General features: G+C 37.6%; 3 protein-coding genes across 11 annotated transcripts in view; 1 reads left to right on the top strand and 2 right to left on the bottom strand.

The window, feature by feature from the left end:
* The window catches only part of LOC108071384 (uncharacterized), a 124393-nt gene that overhangs the window by 25953 nt on the left and 76668 nt on the right, over positions 1–21772 (bottom strand). The gene's annotated exons all lie outside the window — the stretch shown is intronic.
* The window catches only part of LOC121501831 (transmembrane protein 164), a 131081-nt gene that overhangs the window by 32657 nt on the left and 76652 nt on the right, over positions 1–21772 (bottom strand). The window lies entirely within an intron of this gene.
* shot (dystonin-like protein short stop) overlaps positions 7175–21772 on the top strand; it is a 99589-nt gene continuing 84991 nt past the window's right edge. For 3 of the 7 annotated variants that reach the window (XM_070283658.1, XM_070283659.1, XM_070283655.1), the window contains exons 1-2: positions 7185–7292; positions 7423–7520. The gene's annotated coding sequence lies outside the window, so the exon portion shown is untranslated. Of the gene's footprint in view, positions 7293–7422; positions 7563–21772 lie in introns of all 7 variants that reach the window. The other 4 variants (XM_070283668.1, XM_070283675.1, XM_070283623.1 and 1 more) reach the window with 3 other exon arrangements.

The following is a 21772-nucleotide window of genomic DNA, read 5'->3' as shown; positions in this document are numbered from 1 at the left end:
TACAGCCTGGGCTCAGGTGTGCTTTCGACAGACATTTTGCTTGATGAAACTAGCCATACAGCAGAAAACATTGGTAAAACTGTGCGCCTTATCTTAAAAAGCTGGAACGTTTTTGACAAAGTTAACACAGTTGTAACAGACAACGATAAAGCAATGGGTAAGATGTCTAGCACATCTTAATTAAACATTTAAGTATTCTAAAATGAAACATGCCTTGTTTCGTAACACCTTGAGCTTAGTTGTTCAAAACGCTCTTCAAATTGACAATGTTCCGGCGCTGATTGTAAAATACAAGCGCAATGTTACTTTTTTTAAATATCGTAATATTTCATATGCAAAGTTTAGAAGTGCACAGCTGACAGGAAAGACATATAGCTTAAAGCAAGAGGTCCCCACTTGGTGGAATAGCGCCCTTGTTATGATAAAAATATTTTTTTAAGCAAACCTAAGGAACCTGCTCCTCTCACTGCCGAAGAACATTCCATTTGAAAAGATATCGTTGAGGTGCTTGAACTTTTCGACAGCGCTTCAGTAAAAGTATCATCACGAACATCAGTTACACTTTCTCTTATAATTTGCGGATGGAATACTTGATACCATGCATGATTTAAGTCTCAAAGAAAAGTCTGCAGAAGGACTGCTGGAATACGAAAAGCTCACTGTCACCAGGCTTTCAACGTTAACTGACCCTCGATTCAAAAAGGAAGGTTTTCTATCACCTTCCAACGTGACAAAAGCTTCGAAGACCATGGAGGACGAAATTACTCTACCTAAGGCTGCAAACATAGTGCGCGCTGAGACGAAAATGAAGACGAATTGCTTGCGATGCGAGTAAGCTAATAGGTTGCATAGTGCAAGACGAATTTTTTGCGATTTTGTGATGTTCACCCAATTAATTTGGGAAGAAAAGAGTTCGGCGAATTTCATAATTTATTTAATGAGCTGCGACAAGATGAGAAAAAATTTGTGGACTGTACCAGAATGAAAATCAGCACATTTGATTACATTCTCTTAAAAATTGAACCGCTAATTATTAAAAATTGGACAAATTTAAATAAAAATTATTTTAAATTTTCATTTAGTTACATTATTTTATTTTTATTAATTTAAAAAATCTCAAGAAGTTGAAATTTTCCCCTAAAAATTCCAGTTTTTCCCCTAAAATGTAAAAAAAAGAAGAAGAACAACTCAAGATAGCAAGCGATTCGTCTTCAAAAACAGTACTGCTCCGTTTCGTCTTCGTCTCAGCGCGCACTATGTTTGTAGCCTAACAGACATTTACAAGCTGTTTCATTCGAAAGCATCGAGCACCAATCACCAAATGAAAATGACATTCAAACTCAGCCAATGCATGCGTTAAAAAAAATATATATTGGAAACAAAGTAAAGACAAACCACGTCGACTCCATATTAAGTCTACGAACTTACTACGAAAACCAAAATGCTCCTGAGAATTGTAATCCTCTCGAATATTGAAAGGTAAATCTTTAGTTTTTAAATCATTTTAAAAAACTGATTTAACAATCTTTTTTTGCATCTGTTAAATGGTAACAAGGGGTTAAACAATTGTGCAAAAAAACTACAATGTTTTCGTTATTTTATATAAGTTGATCTCGTAAACGAATACAATTTTGTAGTTTCAATTAATTTTTTTTATTTTTATTATTATTATTTTTTATTTTTTCTTTCTGGAAAAGTACCTTGCCCGGACCAAAGTACCTTACCATCTCCAAAGCACACCCCGAACTCGACCTCAGTAACATCAACCCATTCCATGTAAAAAAAAAAAAAAAATGGACTTTACATGTGGCGGCAAAATTGAAGAATGCAAGACTCCTCGTAATGGCACACTCTTAGTATAAACTAAAACATCTGTTCAGGCTTGTAAGCTGATGAGACTTAAAGTTTTTGCAGCCAACATTAACGTACTGTCTCCGTACATAAATCTCTTAACTAAAGGAGTTATTTACTCAAACGACTTAAGGGGAACAGAAAAAAGCGTTATCGTACAAGAACTGGCAAACCAGAATTACTTTCTGGTTCTGAGGTACGAAAAATACTTAAAAGAGACAACGGCTCTCTAAAGGAAAATACGTAATGATCGGCTACCAACGGACTTCTATCAGGTTATATATCCCTCTGTCCATGAGATGCAACAATTGCTTTAAGTACGGCCACCTCCACGATTTCTGTAAAAATAAAAAAAATTGCTGCAACTGCGGAGAAGAACATCATATCGACCCAACCTCCAATGACAAATGCAATAGACCCCAAAAATGCATTTACTGCAACTTTGATCAACTAGCGAGCCCTCACAACTCCACCAGCAAGAAATGTCCTATATTCCTCAGACAACAAGAACTCCAAGCCATTAAAACTAGGTGACAACAAAACAGCAAATACAATTCTCAATGCACGCGTCTTCAACGAAACTTCGCAACTATACTCTTCTATCACCAAAAAATCAAATCCCCAACAATTCAAAATATCAACAGGACCTCAACAACTTAAAGGACCCGGACTCTCAAACTATGAGCAATAATGCCCTAAGGTCTACCCTTATAGAGACGTAAGATATGGTCGAGGTGCTCTCTTACACCACTTTACAAGATTACCTTACCTAATCCTCTATCCGCTCCAGGGGATAACTCCTTGGTTGGTTCTTTACCGCGGCTCCTTCGGAGTAGTCGGCAGACCGCCGGCCGAAACTGACTCCCCTCCAAAGCTTGGTGCTCTTCTTATATAGGGCCCTGGCGAGGTTAAGTGTGACCAACGGAATTTGCCATTTGGTGTAGTCAGATCCTTTGCGCACGAACATGGCGTGGTATTCCATTCAAATATATTCCAACTTCGTTATTTTCTATTATTTCTAGTATAATCCCTATTCTATATAATATATTCCATCTGCATAATTTTCTATTGTTTCCGGTATAATACCTATTCTATATAATAGTTATCTCTTTGTGCGCGTCACAAGTGGATATTAAAAATTAGACTAACTAAATGTTTAAAATATGAAAGAATTTAAAGAAAAATAACTGGTTAACAAAAACAGCAATACTTTTATTATTATTATTATTAAATTGTGTCATATATATATATATATATATAAAAAAGAAAAAACAAATTATAAATAAATGGTAAATATTTATCTACAACATAATTGTTATATCAGTGTTTTGGATTCGATGTTTTTATGGGGGAATATTAACTCGAATATTACGAAATTAAGTGAAATATTATTTAATCTTTATTTAAAAAAACGGATAGTTCTGGTTAAATACAAAATACACAACCTTTCTGGAAACTGGACCCCAGTTTATATACTTATGTACAAGAAAAATTGGTAGGGACACAAATATTTTATAATTAAAATAATATATAACAATATTAATTCATAACTTCTCGAACTAAAACTTAATTTAATTATTTGGCACGACTTTGTTATTAATAAGGCTAGATCCTATCGATTTTTAAGTACCTCATTGATTTCATACGCAAGAAATACATTTGATCTTTGATATGAGCAACGCCTTGAAAACCACCCTAATGCTTTGGCCAGACACCTTAGAGGGAGACCCAGAACAAGACGATTAAAAAGATGCCATCCAATCGACCTTCCTAAAAAGGTCATAACATAATACACTTAACAATTTCACATAACATAATACACATAACATATTACACATAACATAATACGCATAACATCATATTACACATAATACACAAAAATATAAATGTAAATATGTATGTAGGATATTCAGGCCTGCTCCGGTAATCGTAAAATTTTTTCGATTTCGTTTTGGGCGAAAACGAACCGTTTTCGTTTTTAGCTGCTCCGGTTTTCGGCAAATTTCTGCTATCGGAATGTTTCGTTTCTCATCGTTTCTGACTGCTCAAGCAGCTAACTTGTGTTGTTGGTAATAAGCAAACAACGTAAAGTACTGTCTATTATTTTTACAATTGCCCTTTTTCTAAGCCAGAAAAAGGCAAAAAATGGTAGAATTAAGCAAATCCAGGCACCTAAGATGCTGCCACACTTTTCACAGTTTTAATTCCGGTGGTCTCAAATAATTATTTGGTTAATTTGGACCATTTAAGTAATCACATTAAATAGCATTATTTATAAACAACCATTTTGGCGGTCCTTTAAAGTTATTAATGTATTCAATTATATTTTATAAGTATTTTTAACTGGATGTTTCGTTCCACCAACAATATGGCAACCTTGGCGATAACTTTTTGCGGTGCACTTATCGACCTATCGCCAAAACGAGAAAACTGGTTGAACACGGGAAAAATTTTGTTGTCAAATCTGAGGTGGGGTCAGAAATAAATTTTTTATAAAATAACTACGTGCCAGAATGATCTTATGGTGTTGTGGAATAAACATCAATAGACCACTGAGTAAACTATTTTTTTCCTTTTGTAAATAAGATCTGATTTCATATAGAAAAAGCCATTTACTTTTCATTCCGGCCAGAAAAAGGTGCCCGTTTTTCAAATCGAAAAAATCTTTCGATTTCGATTACCGGAGCACCAATTTCTCGTTTTCAAAAACGAAAACGAAAAATTCTTGCCGTTTTCGATTACCGGAGCAGGCCTGATTGTATAGGTTGTACTTTATCTTTTTGTTTTTGTTTTTAATATGAAATTAGATTAAGTTGCCTCAGCGGTATCAGAAAGCTAATTAAAATCAAATAAACATTTTTAACAAAAAAAAAAAAAAAAAGAAATACATTTGATCTTTGAATTCAAATTTATTAATGAAATCCATAAAGACTTCGATGAAAACAGTGAGCAGCCGGCTTAATTTAAAAAAACGCAGAATATGAATATTGGTTTATGCTAGATATAAATTATTATAAAAAAAAAAATTAATATAATAAAGCCCTCAACAAAACTGCATATTTGCTTGAGTAACTTTCATGGGAAACCTTTTGGGAACCTTTTTTTTAAGGTATTTGGGTATACAACTAAATTAATTGTTTAATGGGTTGTAACTGAATTTGTATTTGTTAATTTGACATTAATATGAGATAATTATAGTAATTAATTAAGTATTTTTTAGAGGCAAAACTATAAAACGGTAAGTCCCTTCTTCTCTCTTTTCATATAGCAACACAGAAAACACGTACAAATTTAACAAGCACAAGTAGAAGAAAGTACACAATGCATATAGTTATAAAAAAAATATAACACGTACAAAAAACAACATATATATTTTGCCTATAAAATAAATCATTGATGTCACATATGCAATTATTGATAGAATATGCTTTTATTTTAGAACTTTTTTCCTTTTCAAATATTAAGCGTAGTACTCTGACGAGAAAAACCCGCTGTCTAAATTAGACAGCGGAATCGCTGTTTAATTCGCTACCGAGCTAGTGTGACCAAAAAAAATTAAGGAAAAGCCTGAAACGCCGCGAAAATGTACTTTTTATGGCGTTTAAGGATTTCCTTGGGTCACACTGGACAGCAGTTTGTGAACAAATATTCAAAAAAAATATTAAAAATATTAATAAATATGGCATTAAAATGTCCTTTGTGGGTTAAATTCCATATTATGGGCTTCCCCTTGACAGCCCCTATCAATGCCACCTTTTTCCTTCAACTTTCCCTCCATTAGGGGTGTCTAAATAAATCAAATGAATTATTTAGACAGCGCGATATCAGCTGTTTACTATCTTGATCTGGCAACGCCTTTCAATTTTCGCAGGCTTCATTTTCGTCGTCAGAGTACCGAAAAAAACGACGTGTCTAAAAGTTCTTCTTCTTTTTTTCGACACCGTTTTTTTTATATGGAGTTTGGCCGCTGTCTAAATTTATACAGCGGTTTTTTCTCGTCAGAGTACTAGGCTTTAAACCTGAAATAAGCTAAACTGGCAACACTTATTTTCTCTCTCTTTCTCGGCTTTGAGAGAGTTATTTGGCACAGTGTTGCCAGTTTAGCTTATTGTAAGCTAGTTTTAGCATATTGGAAATTGAAAAAGCTTGTAAAATTTGAAAAATTTATTTTAAAATTCGTCTTTGACTGTCTTTGCGACATTAATGGTTTGTTTTGTTAGAAAAAATTGCTTTATGGGATAATAATATCGAGGCTTGCTCTTTGTTTATTTCATATAATCGTGAATTTATTTCTAGTCTATAGTGACATCGAAGATCTAGATGTTGGCTGAAGTGTTACCACCAATCAATCAATTTTGAGTGGTATATGTTGCACTACGCATACCCTGCAAGAAACATACATGCTTATTAAAAAAATAAAAAAAATATTTAAATTACGATCAAGATGACGAAATGGATGAATTAACTAATTTAATTTCATTACCAACTTAAATATCATATTTAATAAGATTATTATTCACACATACAAAAAACTATTATAAATTAATTAACAATCACCATTGGATTGATGTTTTTTCTTTCGGAAACTGTCGTAATGAATATTCAAAGACCTAATCATAAATATAGCCCCCAATGATTTTTGCCACCCACATAAAAACATATTAAGGTTTAATGTTTTCTCTTATTTGGTGAAGCAAGTTTTTTAGATTTTTTTTTAATTTTAGCTTATCCAAGGTTTTTTTTTTTTAAATATAGCTTATACCGGCGCTTATCATCTGGCAACACTGCTTGGAGTTCGAATATCAGATATGGTTCGAGTATCAGATGTGGTTCGAGTATCAGGTGTGGTTCGAATGTAAAAAATAATGAATTTAGGGGCAGTGATGTCAATTCCGCTTTTTTAAATATTTTATTATTACCTTATCGCTATGACTTTGGAATTTGCATAAAATGCATAAAATATGCAACATAGTTGAAATGTGAATATGAAATATTCATAATATATGCAAATATGTAAAATAAACACATAGAAATATTTACGTTTAGTTTTTATTTCACTCATAACTCTTATTAGCGATCCCTGGAACTGGCCAGAGTACCGTGCTGTTATTGCAAAAGCAGCATAACTGCCTAGGTTTAATATTTCAAACTTCAAATTAAAAAAAATAAACAAAAAATTAGATTTTAAAAGTCGGCTTTTTCAAGCTTTTTTTTTTTTTTGATAATCCAGCTTTTCTTGCTTTAAAGAAAATGACATCACTGGTGTTTTAAAATTTATCCCGCAACCACACTTTTAAAAAAGCTGAATTTGACGGGAAAAAAACGGAAATGACATCACTGGTCCTCGGCTCTTCTTAAAAACCTATAAATACGAGTGCCAACGCACATAAAAAAAAATTTTCAAAAAAACGGCCGGCACACTACAGATCCTTCGATCCGGCGTGAGTTTTTTTAAGTTGAACTATAAACATAAATAAGGCATAACGGTCGCGGAAAATAACGTAGCAATGCAGGCTGCCGCGGTTGTGGTATTGCATAAATTCAAATATTAATAATTTTAATTATTTCTAGTTCTCCGCCAATTATATCCGTTTGTTGTCGTTGCGCTCTTGCAGTCCGCGTCTGTGTGCGTGTGGTGTTTCCGTGTGTGTTCGAGCTGGTGTTACAGTGTGAGTGCAGATGGGTCATTAAATCCGCCGCTGTTCTTTTTGGTAAATTGCACAAGTGTAACGGTTTTCAAGAAGTGCAACAACTAATGCATATAAATTGTTTGTAACCAGAAGCGCGAGAAAAAAAAAACGAAAGAAGCGCAGGTTCATTCAAACTGCGAAAGCAGCGACAAAAGCAACAACAACTGCAACAGTGCACACGAAATAAATTGCCATAAATTACACTGCTATAAGCTTTTGCGTGATGAAAGAAAAACAGTGCTGTGGCCAATGAAAAGCGCCCAAAAGGAAATAGTGAAAAATGTAGTATGTGTATATAACAGTGATTTGTGAAAATTAACATAGAGCTGAAGCGAAATCCCATGAAAAACCAGGAAAATAGTGGAAACAGTAACAACAAAAAAAGAGTAGTTCGAGAAAAAGAAGTGGAGGATGAAAAAACTAAAACGCTTGCTGCACTTACAAACACACACACACACACACACTTACAGTGAGCCACCCCTTGCGTCCTTTTCCCCGCCAGGGTCAACACTCGGCAATCGCCATCTCCCTCTAACACCCGCTCAGCCGCTCTCTGCTGAGATATGTTTCAGCAGAAACCTGACATGCGCTCTCTCCGGCTCTCTCGAAAACACACTGCAATTCTTGTGCCCTTTTCCTTTTCCTCCTTCCATGAGTCACGAATTAGGCGCGCGGGGGCGAAACGGTGTAAAATAAGAGGAATTTGGTTTAAAAAAAAGGTGACAGTGCAAACAGGAAAAAACAACACCGCCAATTTAGCAAACTTAAGCAAAATTCAAAGCCAAAGTGCATCGTGCTAATTGCCAGAATAAAAGGCGTTTTTTGTTTGTTCCCTTTGGCTCGTGTTTCTTATTCATTTCATTTTTGTTTTTCCGGCCTTCCTTGTTCGCCGATTGCGTGTGTGTAAGTTGAATTTTTATTTAACAGCCGCTGCCTTTTGTTGCCGCGGGGGCGGGTAAACAAATTAAATAATTTGTTTATAAACTGTGTTAAAGTAAGAGTCATTCATGCATACATATGTATGTTCTGTTCGTCCCGCTCCCCGTGTGACGTAGGTGCGTTTTTTGACAGTCAAGATTCCTTAATGAGAACAATTCGCTTATTTGATGGCAGAATTTGATAAAAGAAATTTAACAGACTTTCTAATTTGTATTGAAGTCTTCTTAGGGAAGCTCTGCTGTACACTAGGATAGTTGCTGGCCGGCTAATCAAAGTAAAATCAGCGAAAGAAACTCCCACATTTAGCTATTTTCTGTGGCCGTTTATCTTGGTCCACTACAATTCCTCGTATCTTCCGTCTATCTGCTAACACATTCGCCCTTGTCGTTTTATCAAAGGCTTGTTCCAATTAGCAAATGCTTCAGTTTTTTGTCATTGTTCTACTGTCGCAGCACTGAAAAAAAATCGATAGTGAAAGAGGTTTTGGAGGGAGTGGTGAGGGGTGGTCATCGTTTTTTGAGTGGTGGGTGACACATCCTAAAGTCCATGAGCCGTTCCTTATTCCTCAGTCTCTTTCATCATTCATTCAATCGCGAACAGGCCAAACCCCCGCCCCCACACACACGTCACCAAATGAAAACGTGTGCGTGAGCGCCTGACACTGACACTGACCACAGGTAAAGAGAGCGGCGCCACCACCCCCACCTCTTGGCTCTTTCTCTCTCTCTGTTTCTCTCATTCGTCTTTCTTTTGCCGGTCTTTTCTGTTTACAATTTTATTTGTTTTGGTGAGCGACGGGCAGCAACCCCGAAAAAGGAATAACCATTTGGCGGCAGGCCCAATTTCCATTTTCCCCAATTATACAAGTTCCCACGCACATTTCTAGACCTATAAAAAATTTGAATACATTGAAAGTGTTTTTCTGCTAAAAGCTATCCGGTTTTTATTTCATTAAACATTTACTCAGTTACATTTTACTAAAATCAATAAAATTACCAAATGTAATTAAATAAAGTGTTGCTTAAAGAAGATTTTAAGTAATTTTTGCTATTTGTATATGTATAAAATGTAGATCCTTGAGAATGGAATATCTCAGTAGTATTTCTTTAAAGTTTAAACCTAACCATCTCAATCCTGACCTTTCGAAAGTGTTTCCTAGAACTCAACATTAACCTACATTTTTTTAAGGTTGGATCTTTTATTTCCAAGAAGCTTTAAAAAATAAAACCATTTAATGTTCCGAATTTACTTGTTAAATAAACCACTTTAGTCAAATTTAATCCCATAAAAATATTTATAAACATTAAACATTAAAATACATGTCATTACCCGAATTGCGCAAAGAGCTATACTTTAAAAACTATTTCTGACATTAAAACTCCTTATTGAAAATGTTAAACCAAGCTTAAAGCGATCTGTGATTCTTTTAACTGCTTCTTCCCTTAGCAATGTGTTGTTTGGAAACACGGCAGAATCTTCATCTTTACAGTTGTCCTCTGACTATTGTATTCAAATTTATTTATTTTTATTAAGTGAAACCTATATGTATGTATGGTATATGAAACGTTATACTTTTGGGATAGGAAGAAATTTATATAGTTTTAAATGGCTTTAGCTTATTTACATAATTCAGAAAGCCATGTTGATAGTGATGTCCTTTCATTTTATGGACGGGAAGGTTCCATGTCTTTCCTTGTTTTGTAATGGATCCCAGAGGATGAGGACGCACCCTTGCAGCTTTAGCTCCAGGAATACAACATAATCAGACAGTTTTTTGTCTATATATCTAGCTCTCGCCTGAAATACGCCAAAGGGGTTGTTGCCTTTGTGGCTGTTGTTATTATCGCTGTTGATGCCGCTGTCTTAGTTGTTGTTGAAGTACTTTTTTTACGCTGTTACTAGTTGTCTAGTGGTGTTTGTCGGCCTGGAAAATGCACTCAAGCGTTTGGGCCCCGAGCTCCTCTTCAGTTTTCTGTTTCTATTCCTCCCCGATGGCTGCGTTTTTTTTTTTATTACTTACTACACTGGGCCGTCTGACAAGTTTCAGGTTTTTGTAGTGTTTCCCCCGATTGGCAGCGACATGCACTTGGCATCGGCAGTTGGAAAAACTCCATCGAGGTCGCGACTGCACTGCAAAGTGGCCATCCATCGGCCGTGGAAATCTAGATGTCTCGAAGTTCTGCTCTTTTTAGTTTCTGCCACAAAACGGAGGCGTCTCCGCTGGTATTACAGTTGAATTTGTTTGGCACCACATTGGGGCTAAGTAAAGGAAAAGTTGGTATAGATCTGGCTGGTGCGATCTCATTTATTTATACTTTACTTTATAGATCAATTTGATTATTTACTTGGAAGAATGCAGTCTTAAGTACAATAGCAGGTATCCTAGGGATGCTTTTAAGATATAAAAAAAGATACAGATGAAGAGTGTACCACATAATTCGAGTTATCACACAGATTTGATTATCGGTATACGTCTATGACCAGAAAATCATTTTCTAACATATTTTTCCCAAGATAGGATATATTTTTTGATACCTTGTCCCTAAAACTAAGTTCAGACTACATACATACATATATCTTATATAAATGTTAGATTCTTCATGTACATGTCGGAGAATCGTTTGTCTGGTCCATTATTTCTGATTAAGTTCCCAGCAGCAAGTTCTGTTCGTCTTCGAAGCGTTTCTGAACTGTCTTTCCAAAAGTCTACTTTCGACCTTTCTACTTTCACTCAATTCACTCATTTCATAATCATTGTTGTCGTCTCTTTCTAACCTGTATGTCAGCGCTTCACGAACAGACCTCACTCGGCAGCAGTTTATATCTATCCTGCTCTGCCGTGCTTTCACTCAATTCAGAAAGGCCCTGCTCCGTATTATAGAAAGGCCCTGCTCCGTAGTTCAAAAAGGCCCTGCTCCGTAATTCAAAAGGCCCTGCTTCACATATTCTGACCATAGGAATAAAGTAGGCCCTGTTTCATGTGATCCGACACGGCCTTCCTGACAAATCACACGTCCTCGTGTGTTAACTTTAAATCACAGTATTCTCAATCTCTAATTACATAGCTTTATCAACTGGTGTATTTCCTTTTACACCCACATACTGACCCCCGCCATAACAATTCCTTCTGTTATGGTGCGGTCTCCACTGACCCCCGCCATAACAATTCCTTCTGTTATGGTGCGGTCTCCACTGACCACTCACACATCCTCGTGTGCTTAATCTCGCTTATTTTTAACCAATACCACTTAATTAAATTCTCTTCTTTTTTTTTTTATTTACAGTTTACAAAACTCAAGCAAGTTATCGAATTTTCATTTACATAATCAAAATTACATTTTTCATTGTTTACAAAACTTCTCATCAGTGTAGTTTCTTTAGCACATTTACATTTTTGTGTAATTCCTTTAACACATTTTTTCGTTCATTTCATCTCATTTCTTTTCGTTCATTTCTTACATCTTTCTTACATTTTACATAATTTTATTCTCTTGACCCCCGCCATAACAAGTCCTTCTATTATGGTGCGGTCTCATTTTCCATAGCTTCAGACGCATTTTCCATAATGCTGTCTCTATCTTCGGTTATTAATTGATTATTTGGCACAGCCCTTAAAAATTCATGAGAATATTTGTAAGTTCGCTTACTTGTTAAAGACTTTAACAAATATCTATCTCCATCTAATATTTCAATGATCTCAAAGGGTCCTTTAAATTTAGGATCTAACTTGGTTTGATGACGCTCCTCATTTTTAAGTAATACGTGGTCTCCCAACTTATGTTTAATAATTTTTGCTTTATTGCTATCGAATCTGTTTTTATCATATCGTGCTCTCTCTACCATATTTTGTGAAGCCTGTTTTCTTAAAGTTTCCCTATCGATTTCGTCATCAAATTCTTCGACTACTGGTAGTAAGCCCAAAGGTCTAGCTTCCTTACCGATTAGCAGTTCTAATGGGCTAAATTTGGTTGTTCTATTCACCGTACAATTCATGGCTAGTTGCACCTCTGCTAACGCATCCTGCCACGACCTCTGACTGGTTTCTACAGCTGTTAACATGCTTTTCAGTGTACTCATTACTCGCTCGACTTGGCCATTTGCCCTGCTTGCACCAGTAGCAATTAAATGCAAATTAATTTTCTGTGATATACAGAAATTCCGAAAACCAATACTTGAAAAACATCGGCCTTGATCCGCTACTATTCGAGTTGGCAATCCAAATAAGGAAACGACTGACTTTACGGCCTTAACACAACTTTCAGTGTCTAAGTTTAACGTGTGGTAAAAATAGACAAATTTTGTAAACGCATCAATTAGAACGATAACATATTCCTTAAGGTCGTTTTTACCACTTAGTTTTCCTGTTATGTCAATATGAACTGTGTGCCACGGTACATTAATTTTGGGAATAGGATGTAACTCTGCTTGTACTTTTCCAACTGGAGGCTTTGATAATTTACAAGTAATACAGTTTTCAACAAACCGGCGAACGTATTTTGACATGTGATCAAACCAATAATAACTATAGACCTTATCTAGTGTCTTTTCCCAGCCAAGATGCATTACTGATTCATGGACATGATTTATAATGGCCCATCTGAAGGATCTTGGAATTACCGGTAAACATTTGGTTTTCCCATTTCGTTGTATTTTCCTATGCAAAACACCCTTCCGCAGTTCATATGTGCTACTCAAATTATCTGATAATTCATTGTTTCTCAGTTTCGTTACTATTTCTAATACTTCACTATCACGCTGCTGTTCCGAAATTAACCAGTTGTCAGTTACCTCCGTTAAATTTATTCGTTTCTCAGGTATTTTATTCGGAACATTATTTTTATCTGGCACTGGATTCCGAGATAGACAATCTGCGTGAGCCATTCGCTCACCCTTTCTATACTCTATGTCAAAGTCAAATGACTGTAAAAATGCCCACCATCTGTGTACCCTCGGCGTTAAGTCTAGTTTGGTACGACTAGCTTTTAATGAATTACAATCCGTATATACGACAAATTTACGTCCCTGCAAATAATGACGAAAATGTCGGATACCATTAACAACCGCCAGCGTCTCTAGTTCGTACGAATGATATTTAGATTCGGAAGGAGACGTGCATTTACTGTAATATTCGACAACATGTGGTTTGTTATTTATTTTGTGCATTAATATAGCACCATAGCCAATCGAGCTTGCGTCAGTGTGCAATTCTATTGCGTATTGCGGGTCGAATATGATCAACACCGGTGACTGAGTCAATACTAGTATAATGTTAGCTCGTATTTGCTCATGTTCTTGCCGCCAAACAAAATTAACATTTTTGTTAGACGTGAGGTGATACAAAGGCTTAAGCGTCTCGGAAAATTTTGGGACAAACTGTCTGAAATATGAAGCTAATCCTATGAATTGGCGAAGTTGTGACACGGATTGTGGCGGAGGTAACGCAGTCAATGCTTTTATTTTACGTGGATTTGGTCTAATTTCTCCGTTACTAATTTCGAACCCAAGATACTCTACACGAGTTTTAAGAAAGGAGCACTTAGTAATATTGAATGAAAATCCCGCCTTACTTAAAGCCTCTAATACAATACGCAACCGTTCTATCGCTTCTTCTTTGGTTTCGGCTATAACTAGCACATCGTCAATATAAACTATAGCGAATGTGTGTGCAACAGTTCCCAATGCTCTTATAATAGCTCTCTGAAAAACAGACGGTGCATTTTTCAGCCCAAAAGGCATCGTCAAAAACTCGTATTGGCCCTCTGGAGTTACAAACGCTGTTCGCTCTATTGAAGTTTCATGCACTGGAATTTGGTAGAATCCACTAGCCATATCCAAGCAAGAAAAGTATTTGGCACCGCGAAGCCTGGCAATCTGGTCTGCAATAAGGGGCAACGGATACTTATCCGCAACGGTATTCTCATTCAACATCCTATAATCTACACAAAGGCGATCGGTGCCGTTTTTCTTTTTCACCAACATCATAGGGCTGGCGAAAGGTGAGCAGCTTGGACGAATGATATTTGCCTTTAATAATTCATCAATTTTAAATCGCACGAGCTGCTTTTCTTCCTCGCCAAGCCTATATGGACGTCGTTGCACTGTCTTTTGTGGATCTATTAATTTGATTTCTAGGTGCCCTGTTGAAACTCGCGTTTTCGGTATACCACTAATAAACCAATCAGAGTAGCATTTTAGGATATTTGTCAAAGCCATTTTATCGCATTCTTCCAATTCTGCATCAAAATTTATGAAGTCTTTATAATCGGTAAGAGCCACTACATCTACGCTTTTTGTTTTGTAAATTTGAAATTTATCAGCGTCTATTGTTACGCCAAAGCCCTGACTAAGGATTTCACGGCCTACTAGAATATCGTATTTAAGATACTTGTCCATTATTACATGTAGCAAAATCTCAAAGCAATACTGTTCAATATTTATTTTACATAAAACTTGCTGAGTACTATAAATAGAATCATTACTTATTCCGTTTAGTTTTACAACATTATCTACTCTTTTTCCATTCAATTTCTCCGCGACGCTCTCCTTCACCAGCGAACATTCTGCACCAGAGTCAAAGCAAAATGGAATAGACTCACCGGATGCCTTTATTATACCGGACGGAGGAGCCACCGAACAGATATCCACACGCTTCTCTTGCTTCCAATCGGTTCCACTTGAGCGGCCCTTAGGACAGGTGGATGCAAAATGGCCCATTTCGTTACATTTGAAGCACTTAACGGAAGATCGGTCCTTTGCTCCCTTTGTGTATCTGCCGTCGTAAGCTTTGCCTCTACCGTGTTCCTTCTCCAAGCGAGCACGACATTCGCCGAACTCATGCCCAGCTTTTCCACAGTAGTAGCATTTCTTCGGGAACTTATATTTCTTGCGCTCCGGTCCTGAAGATTGTCCTTCGTTTTCTGTGCTACGCTTCCTATAAGCGTGCGCCTGTAGTTGTTGTTGTAGTTCATTGCGGTTCTTAACGTTGGTGGTGTATACCCAGCGCAACAAGCCGTTGTCAATCTGCGCCATATGTGCCAAAGCTACTGACACTGCGATTTCCTCCACATCTTTGGATTTCCACTTGGACATAAGTGACGTAACAATCCGACTGCCGTACTCTGCGAATCCCTCTCCAGATTTAGGACGACCATTCAAAACGTTCAGTAGAATCGCTGTAGTTGTCTGCATTCCCACGAAGCGTTGAATGAACAGTTCTTTAAACTGTAACCAGGTTATGCCAGCGAAACATATTTGCGATAACCATTGTGATGCGCTGCCTTCAAGCGCCTTGCTTAAAGTCATCACCAGACCGCTACCCTCTAGAACGTGGTCTGCAAATATGAGATCGACTGTAGTACACCAGGCGGAGGCGTCTGCTCCGGCACCATCGGGATTGAATTTGGGCAAGGCGACATGCGTAGCCTTATCGCCGACTGCCGAAGTCCTTGGTGTCTGCATAGACTTAATTAGCTCCATCAGGGTCCTGTTCTGGGCTTCCAACGCTGCCATATATTGTCCAGGAGTATTGTCTGTAGGCGAAGCGAATCCCACTTCTGATGTCGGAGAATCGTTTGTCTGGTCCATTATTTCTGATTAAGTTCCCAGCAGCAAGTTCTGTTCGTCTTCGAAGCGTTTCTGAACTGTCTTTCCAAAAGTCTACTTTCGACCTTTCTACTTTCACTCAATTCACTCATTTCATAATCATTGTTGTCGTCTCTTTCTAACCTGTATGTCAGCGCTTCACGAACAGACCTCACTCGGCAGCAGTTTATATCTATCCTGCTCTGCCGTGCTTTCACTCAATTCAGAAAGGCCCTGCTCCGTATTATAGAAAGGCCCTGCTCCGTAGTTCAAAAAGGCCCTGCTCCGTAATTCAAAAGGCCCTGCTTCACATATTCTGACCATAGGAATAAAGTAGGCCCTGTTTCATGTGATCCGACATACACATATTTTGTACTATAAATTTGAAATCTAGAATGGAATTCGTTTTCTTTCTCAATAATTGTTAATTTCTTTTTTAATGTGCCAAAGTGTACAATTGCCATATAAAGATGTGTCTGTCTCTATTCTGTAGGCCCAAGAAAGGTTAAAGACCGGGTTGTGTGTCAAATTGGTTTGGTCGCGCTCCATTAGCTAATGTTCTTCACACGCTGTCGGGGGGAGTTCCATCTAGATTCTAGATAGATGCCTTCTTACTTTCCGGGACCTTTGGCGGGGCCATATCTAGTGTGTGGCATCAGTGATAAGCGAAACATAATGCAATCAGCCGCTTGATTTCCAAATGAAAGACCGGCGGAAGAAGTCAGAACTCGGAGAACAGAACAGAACAGAAACTCCCGGCTCTCTCCTCCGATCTTTGCCCTTTTGAGTGGGTAATTTAAGTTGCGGGCCGCTCGTCAGGCGACGCCCACAAAGAATTTCGGAGCCTAATTAGCCGTCTGACCATTTATCAATTAGCACACAACTAACTAATGGAGCGACCGGCAGGGCAGCTTCTGGGCAGTTCTACAAACCTTGAGAGAGCGCGCCCCTCGAATCGATTTAATTTGAAACATGTCGAATATCAAATCAATTGAACCCGTTTAGCAATTTGACATGCAAATTTTTCTCGACGAGTGATATACTGGGCAGTTGTGCCATGACATAATCCCAGTAAACAAAACTTTGGAGCCGCCGCTGCCGCAGGCATGATCTAATGGGGCAATCAATGCAATTTCAGATATGATTTCATTGCGGAGCTCGGGGCCTAGTTCCACATTTTATAAATCCCCGGCAAAATGCCATTGTTGATAATTAAACAATTTTTCAACTCGATCGTTTGTGTTCCCATGGAACAAGTTCCCCCATGCCGATCCCGCACCCGATCCCTTTTCCCTCGGGTTTTCTATTTCCAAGCGATGACGTTGTCAAACTTGTTTTATTCTCCAGCACTGCTCTGGACACATTATTCTCCTTTTTTTTTTTTTTATCAACGTTTATTGTTTTGTGACTTTTGCGGTTGCCGTTTATTGCCTTTTTGAACTGTCGCTTAATTGACTTGGTTGTGTCTCGCATAATTCTCCCCCTCCTTCACTGGGCCCAACCCCACCAACGAGCCCTGTGAGAACTGGGGACACCTACACGAAACAACTATGGTGAATTCCACATTGTTAGCGTTATCTCAAGGGCCCTTTCTTCATATCGGCCAGCTGGAATGGGACTTTGAGTGGCATTGGATCATAAAGCTGAAAAGTTGTTGTTATTGTTCTGCTATGAAGATAAAAGTGATCGCTTTGAAATTATGTATTTTTTGTAACAGGGGTCTAATTGGCAAATATCGGTAGACTTGTGTACTGTTTGTATATATTTACTTAAAGTTTTTGCCACTTTATTTAAGTTGGTGGAAAAATTTTGTTGTGGGCAGTTATCAATAGATATTACCCAAAATGGTTTGAATATAACGATCTACCTATGTAAATTTGCTTTTATGATCCACGTGAGTTTCCCTAAGAATCATATATGAATTTAGTTAAACATTTCAAATTCTATTCCACGTTTTTGCCATTTTTCGAAGTGCTAATTTTTATTCCCTAAACGGAACAAATATAAAGAATAGCTAAAGCTATAATTTCTGTTGAAGACTTGGTCGTTTTAAAAGGGGGTATGTCATTTAATTTAGTTTTCGTTATTTTGTTGTATTTTTTATTATGAATGTCCAATAGCTTAAGAATATTTTGTCAAAGCTTCGCATTAAGACTACTGGCCGAACCGTTTTAAAATTTGGCACATCAATTTTTTAACCAATTCTACAGGTATTCACGTCGGGCCCTTTTATATCATTCAAATTTATTATTATTTTTTTTTTATTTAACAAAGTAAATTAATTTTTAGTCAAAAATCAAGATTTTGACTTCCGATTTTTATAAAAAATTAGGGGGAAAATTTTTAAAATAAAAACGCCACGTGAGTACCTCGGGACACTTATCTTTTAACGAATACAATATATTTTTGATATCGAATGATTCTGTGGACACTTAGGATGTACACCGCAAACCAACATTTTTTGAAGGGCATTCGGGGGATTCCTATTACTCCTAACATCTAAATACTTATCAATGCAATATTTAACACAAGGTATTTAATTTAAAAAGCTAACTTAGGCCGTTTCGCCACAACAAATTTTTGAAAAATGTCCCGTTTTGCGCCGAATTAAACATAGGCCCCCATTAAAAAAATCTTTCTTTAGCTTGGCAAAATCTTGAAACATTCCGAGGGGACTTTGCTGAAAGATTTAATTCTTTCAGGGGAACTTTCTGTAGCAGTTCTACCAGTAGAATTCTGTGAGTCTAGACTCTGCAGTCTAGACATTTGCATTCAATCCCTTAGCCTGCAGTCAAATCGTTTATTGTCACGAGCCCTTGGCCTTCAACTCTTGTGTGCTGTGTGTGTCTAGTTGTGTATTTTTGCGCTGGCCGGCGCCGCATTTGTTTTATTTTTACTGTCACAACAGCTGCTGCTGGTGTGCTGAAACACCGCTCAGTTTGAGGGCAATACGAGTCACTATCGGTCGGCTGTCGTCGTTCTCTCTTCGATTTCGTTTTCATTCGCTATTTTTTGTTTAATTTGCGCAGCTAATTTGCAAGTTTAATTCCGAGTGGCTTTGTTCAAATTAAGACTAAATGTGGAACTGCCGCGTCTTACACGCCGGAAGGGAGGAATCGTAAATCAGCTGAAAATAAAAAATAGAAGGTCTCCCCCTCCATTAGATCAGCGACAGGTTTCGGATTGGATTCGGGCTCACGGGTTCAGGTTCCGTTGTTCAGGTAGACAGATAAAAACAGATAGCTGATTCCATAAATCTCACTTCAAAGTAATACCAACCGTTTATTAAATAAATATTGAGGACCTTATATTTATGTATTAGTATTGGGTCATAGAATCGGCATGTCATTAGAATAATTTTAACTAATTTTTAATCACAAAATTTTCCACATGCAAAGTATTGAATTCATTCGCAATATAATAAAAACAGCCATTCCACAGAAGTATTCCTTGGTGATGAAATCCCTCAAAAAGACATGCTCTAAAGTTTCCATTTAAATGTTTAAGGAACCTTACTTCAATGTAATTTTAAGGAGATTTTAAAACTGTAGTGATATTTGTAATTTAACGAATGCAATCAACATTTTTCTTTATATTATAATTAAAATATAAATTTAAATATTGATTGTATATAATCATATAGGCTTTAAAATAAACATTATATTTTAAAATAAATAAAAGTATAGAAGAAATTAGGGCTCAGTAGATACTTTTTCAAAGGTACCACAGTTTAAATTTTCTATTAAATATAGAACAAATAGAAAAAAAATTATATTTCTCATTTGTAATATCCGGTCCTGCAAACAATAAAATCCATATTTCATTTTTATAGAAGAAACCCCGAGACTATCACAGTTTCGTAAGCGCTGTGAGACTTATCAAGGCATGGGCGCAATCAAAAGCGTTGCCCCGCTTATCTGCTGATAAGCGAACCCACTCACGCACATACAGGAAAGGTAACAAAAACGCCAGAAAAGCCAAAAAAACAACCGTTTTTTCATTCGAAATATTTGATCTCTTTTTTTATTCAAAGGTCGTCAGCAGTTTGTCAACCTGTTTACCGCGCTTCGCGAGTTAGCGGTGCAGTTTGGCAGCCACTGTTTAATAATCTGATCACGCTCCGCACACCCCATTTTGGCTCTCCCCATATTCGATTCTAAATTTAGTCGCTTTGCTGGAATTTATGGAACGATTTACTTTACCTCACGCTCCATACAGTTGTACAGTTAGCGTTTGTTTATACGCCGGCGTCGGCAGCCGCAGCTGATAAAAGCTTCGAGTTGCTAGATCCCACGCGGCAATCGAGCGATGCCGATATACCCAATAATAATTCAATTTAGCACCGGTAATTGGCCATCGAGCCGAAGCGAAAAGCCAAAACGATCAAGCTCACGGCAACAGAGGCGGGCAAAAAAAAAGCAGTGCGAATTCGAAACGTACGGTTTTGTTTAAAGCAGGGTGATTTTCATACATTTTCAGTATTTTCTTAGATTCTTATTGATTGATATGCACCGTAATAATTTTTCTTTTTATTTTAAATTGAGATATACTTTCTTTCTTCTTAGAAAACAGTAATATTAATGTCTCTATTTAAAAATAATGTAAATAAATTTGTTGAAACAAGAGCTTTATTCTTGAGTGTAAAATAATTAGTCGGAGGTGCTAGTTTAATTGTATAACTTTAATGATAATTCTTAATTCCGTTCTCTTCAACTTCAACTTTTTTCCAATAATGCTAATGGCGTACAACTTCGAGTTCCTTTTTACACACTTTTTTATTCTCTCTGCCACCCATTCGTTCATATGAGTTGGCAGCATCCGTATAACAGATGTAATGTTACCTAACAGTCAGAAGGCGCGGAATTTGACTATAATCAAATGTACTATTTGGGTTTTGACCCAACATACCGGCCCCCTTGAAAGTATGCGATTGACTTTCAAGAGACAGGTAATAAGGCGAGGTTCCGTATGGGACGGCGGATGATTCCCTTGGCGGTGCGTACGTTGGCTACACGCACGATGTTGTCCGATCCGGCGATGGTGCTGACTACGCGGCCAAGAAGCCACCGTTGTGGGGGAAGATTATCCTCGTGAACAATGACCAAGTCGTTGACCGCTAGATTTGGTGCAGTCTTCGTCCAGGTTGTGCGAACTTGGAGCTCGTTTACGTATTCGTGGCTCCAACGGCTCCAGATGTGGTGCTTAATTGCGCTGACCTTCTTCCATCGATCCAGCTTGTCCAGATTGTCGTCGGTTGGTGGAGCTTCTGGAAGAGCTCGGAGTGCGTCACCCACTAAGAAGTGACCAGGCGTGAGAGCGGCCAGGTCGTTTGGGTCGGTTGATAGCGGCGTTAATGGGCGAGAGTTCAAAATCGCCTCGACGTCAGCAGCTGCTGTGGCTAGCTCCTCGAAGGTTAGTCTGGTGTCTCGAAGAGTGCGATTGAGTAGTCCTTTGACGCTTTTGACGGCAGCCTCCCATATGCCCCCGAAATGTGGAGCCCTGGGCGGAATGAAATGAAAGTTAATGAATTCATTGCGACAAAAATTATGGATCGATTCAGCCGTTTCTTTCTTGAAGAGGAACTGCTTCAACGCTTCTAGTTTGTTGTTGGCTCCTGCGAAGTTAGTAGCGTTGTCACAAAAAATGTCCGAAGGCAGCCCGCGTCTGGCAATGAAGCGCTTGAGTGATGCAATGAAGCTATCCGTCGTGAG

Source organism: Drosophila kikkawai, chromosome 2L (genome assembly GCF_030179895.1).
Source record: "Drosophila kikkawai strain 14028-0561.14 chromosome 2L, DkikHiC1v2, whole genome shotgun sequence".
NCBI classification, from domain to species: Eukaryota; Metazoa; Arthropoda; class Insecta; order Diptera; family Drosophilidae; genus Drosophila; species Drosophila kikkawai.
Note: the sequence above shows the minus strand (reverse complement) of the source record. Positions and strands in the feature narration are given on the sequence as shown.